This window comes from Octopus sinensis, linkage group LG9 (genome assembly GCF_006345805.1).
Source record: "Octopus sinensis linkage group LG9, ASM634580v1, whole genome shotgun sequence".
In the NCBI taxonomy this organism is placed as follows: Eukaryota; Metazoa; Mollusca; class Cephalopoda; order Octopoda; family Octopodidae; genus Octopus; species Octopus sinensis.
Genome location: NC_043005.1, coordinates 47,467,049 through 47,472,081, shown reverse-complemented (window position 1 = coordinate 47,472,081; position 5,033 = coordinate 47,467,049).

Here is a 5,033-nt window from a genome sequence, read left to right as displayed (position 1 = left end):
TTCAGAATTATTGTGCTGTTACTTATAAATATATGTCTGATTAAATTTGTACTAAACCATACCATCCATGTAAAATTCAGACATTAAAACTGAGATAAAAAGAAACAATATATATATATATATCATCATCATCATCATCATCATTTAGCGTCCATTTTCTATGCTAGCATGGTTTGGACGGTTCAACTGGGGTCTGTGAAGCCGGAAGGCTTCATCAAGCCCAGTCAGATCTGGCAGTGTTTCTATGGCTGGATGCCCTTCCTAACACCATATATATTTATATGACGCAAACCAATTACAAAAATTTATTTAGTACTTTAATCAATCAGTACTTTTTTACTAACACTACTTTTATTACTAGTAAATCATAAATATAATAAAAATAATAATAATAATACTATAATATAATAAAGTAAGTTATCCTGTTTTCATTGTTGAATTTACATAGTCTAAAGAAAGATCTTTTATCTTTTACTTGTTTCATTCATTGGACTTTGGTCATGCTGGGACACTTTCTTGAAGGGTTTTGTTAAACAAATTAGCCCCTTAACTTATTCTATATATCTCTTTTGCCTAACTGCTAAGTTACAGGGACATAAATAAATCACAATTGGTAGTCAAATGCAAAGACATGCACACATAAATATTCATATATATATATATAATGGTCGGCATTCAGTTTCCATCAACCAAGCCCACACACAAGGCTTTAGTTGGCCCAAAGTGCTGTATAGTGGAACTTAACTGAAAACCATATGGTTGGGATGCAAGCTTCTTAACCACACATCCACAGCATAAACTATAAGCATAAGCAAATTTTGAGTGTCGAGTTGTTCATAATAGTGCCACTCATTTTAAATTCAGCACTGACTTTTAAGTATATGTTTTCTGCAGAAGGCATCCCTGGGAAATTTTCCAATTTCATTATTTTAAATTACATAATGAGTAAATGTTTTTCATTTCTCAGTTATTCCAAGATCTGTAATACTCTGCTTCAATATGGTGTTCAGAATAAGACTAAGACATGCCCCGAGTTCACTGTAGTTGCCAACGCTCACACTCACCCCACTCTGCATACACCTCATTCAAGTTTTAATCAATTATGATTTCACAGTTGTCTCCCTTATCTTTTTCAGCACGAATTATCATTAATGCTAATGATTATCCCTTTCAGTATAAACCTAAGCAATTTTGATTGATTTAAAATAACAAGAGGTTCACTATATATATATATATATATATGGTATGTTAAATTACAACCCCCACCTCACTTAACTACATACTATTTTTATATAATTACAAAGCAAAAATTTGCCAAAAGTCATTGAATTGTTCTCACTCCAGGGAACGTAAGTTAGACAGACTGTTGCGAGACAGATTAGTTTTATTCACTAGGTTGCATCCATGAATTGACTCACAACAACAAAAGTAATATACAATATAATAAGAGCAGTAGGATCAAGGCAACAGTTTGCATTTCTGTTCAATTGGTCAATTATGCTACTCTGCTTTTCTGTGATAATCACTCAAAGCCTATAAACTGAATCTGTGACTGGAGCCAGGATGTCGTTAAAGACACATCTCATCCAATCCTGTGGTACTTTTGTTTATGTACATAGAATAAAGCTACTGTGAAGCCACGAGCTGCAGCAGCTAGCTAAATACTTTGTTATGGCTAATCCAGTTTCAATTTGATCAGGGACATAGAAATAAAGGGTTGCTCTCAGATCACATTTTTACAGCTGGATAGCTTTCCAAACAGCAAAATTTTTTTTTTAGTTATCCATTTATTTATATTTGTGAGAGTGATTTTACATTAATAACAACAACAGTTTCAATAACAACAACAACAACAACAATAATAATAATGATAATAATAATAATAGCAACAATAATAATAATGATAATAATAGTAATAACAATGATGATAATGATGATAGTAATAATAATAATAATAATAATAATAATAATAATAATAATAATGATAATAACCGTAGTAGTAATAATAATAGTAATAGTAATAATAATAATAATAATAATAATAATAATAATAATAATAATAATGATGATAATAATAGTAATAGTAATAATAATAATAATAATAATAATAATAATAATAATAATAATAATAATAATAATAATGATGATACTTCCTGCTTCTATGATATGTTTGCTTCATTTAATTGTTTCCCAAGAAATGTCATATAGAATTATCTTTTAGAAAGCTCAGTAAGATAATATCATAGCTGATTAATTAATTCCATTGTTGATATGTTTCCTGGGATAATAATGAAATATATAATATTATTAATGAGGAATTAAGTAATGTTGAATTGTTTACTGCACTGATCAGAAAGGTCACTAAGAAAGTTGATGGTTTAAGCTGTTGAAAAAATAAATAAAATTCTCAGTCAGAAGATTTAATTTAGATATTTTAGCATCTTAATTGGAAATTGTTTCACTGAGGCTGAAATATAATGAAATCAAGGAATTAATTTCAATTGATGCTAGTTTTACATCTGTACAAGTCAATATGTAATGCAGCTTGTGATCTAATATTTTACTGTGAGGGTTTTGCTTGCTACATGTAACAAGCGATCGCTTCTATTTTATTATCAAAGGGATATTTACTGTTGAATGTCATATCACTTGAGACTTGAGCATTACTTAAATGGTTAGGAGTCTCATTTGGGTTTTATTCAATTAATTGATCTAATGCTAATTCATAACTAGGAGTAAATTATTTGTTGAAATTGTATTAGGATATTTCTGAGAGCATTCATACAAATGATTTGAAAATTTCATTGAAAAATATACAACGAAAGCTAACTACTTTTAGAAACAATATATTTATATGCATATATTGTATAATGCAAAAATGATAATATTTTAAAAAGGGCTGTAAACTTAATAAAAATAATAATTAATATAATGATAATAATAATAAATAATAATAATAATAATAATAATAATAATAATAATGATAATAATAATAATTAGTGCATTTGGGACTATCTCAAAGAGAGCAATATTCTGGCATCAAAAGCTGTAAATACGAAACTTCAGAAGAAGTATTCAGTTGGCAGCAATACTTGGAACAGCTCATGTGTTGAGAAAAATGTTGCATGAGGCTGAGATGTGACATAAATAAATCAGAAGTTAAGTGAATAAATAAATAAACAAATAAATAAATAAATAAATAAATAATAATAATATAATAATAATAATAATAATAATAATAATAATAATAAATGCCCTGATGCAGTACCAGGCAGTGACTCTCATGGCTTCTGATCTTAACTGATTGGAAGTGTTATCATGTACATTATTTTGTCTTGGTATAAAAGATGGGCTACAGCAAATATTCTGCTCAATGCCACAGATTTGCTTGTCAGTTGTTTGACCTTAACCAGTTCAGCATGTCCCTTAGTTGCTGACGATATGTGCATTTCTGATCATGAGCAGAAGTAGTGGGGGAGCATCATAGCCATGTGTTGAGAGGGATTCTTTGGGGTTTGAATAATTAACCTCTGGAAACATGGGTGTTTTGTTCAACATCTTAAAACAACCCTTATTCAGGGACCTTTTGAGCGGGATGGGTCACTCGACCAGAAGAAAATTCTAACTGGGCCCCACCTGCAAGGTCATGTGCTGTTTATCATGATATGAGATCACCATGTTGTGCACATATGGTTGTGATGCATGTGCCTGGTGTAGCCTTATCAGACAGGTAGTCATGATGGGTATACTGGGCTTCGTATATTTTACCTCCATGTCACTTTGATGGCATGCACTGCTCTCTCACTCAATAATAATAATAATAATAATAATAATAATAATAATAATAATAATAATAATAATGATAATAATGATAATAATTATAATAATAATAATAATAAAAAAAAAACCAAACAACCCGAGATAATATGTGTATGGGGAGAAAGTGTTAGCAAAATGTAGACTGTGTAGAATTTGGGATGAAACAGTGCCTCACATTTTTGTAGAATGCCCCAAGTTGTCTCATTTAGAATATAAGAAATGAGGCATGACCAAGTTGTGAACGTTTTGCACAAGAAGCTTTGTCAGAAACGGGGATCTGAAGCTGGATATACTTGGTATAATCATTGGGTTGAAAGTGAGCTGGAGAGGGAGAAAATGCAAAATTTTTGGGGATTTTCCAATTCAAACAGTTAAGAAGCTAGAAAATAATAGATGAGACATAATTATAGACAAGGAAAAGCGAAGTTGCTCACTAATTGATTCATTATGTCCATTTGATTCCAGGAGAGTAAAGAGTGAAGATGAAAACTTAAAAAGTACAATCTTTTAAACCTCAAAATTTTAAGAATATGGAGTATGAAAACTTTGAAGATTGTGCCTGTAATAACTGGTATATTAGAAACTGTGAGTAATGATATGGCAAATGGTTGGAGGAGACTGGAATAGAATGTCCTGTAGAGTTTCTATAGTAACTTTGCATCTTAAGGACAGGAAAGATTATCAGAAAGGTTTAGAGTGCTTGAAAGGTTAATGAAAGTTTGCGGATATGTGAGTATACAGGTAGTAACCTGCTACCTACATAAATTCTTCCAAAATAAGAAAAAACTTGATTAAAATTGAATAATAATAATAATTCTTTCTACTACAGGCACAAGGCCTGAAATATTTTAGGGGATGGGGCTAATGTATAACTTGTATTTACTTCATCAATCCCAAAAGGATAAAAGGCAATGTTGACCTTCGGAGAATTTGAACTCAGAATGTAAATAGCGATGAAATACCACAAATCATATTATCCAGCATATTCACAGTTCTACTAGCTCACCATAATAATGGTGATGATGATGATGATGATGGTGAGGATGATAATGATATATATATATATATATATATATATATATATATAGATAGATAGATAGATAGATAGATAGATGTAGGAGTGGCTGTGTGTTAAGTAGCTTGCTTACCAGCCACATGGTTCGAGGTTCAATCCCACTGAGTGGCATCTTGGGCAAGTGTTTTCTACTATAACC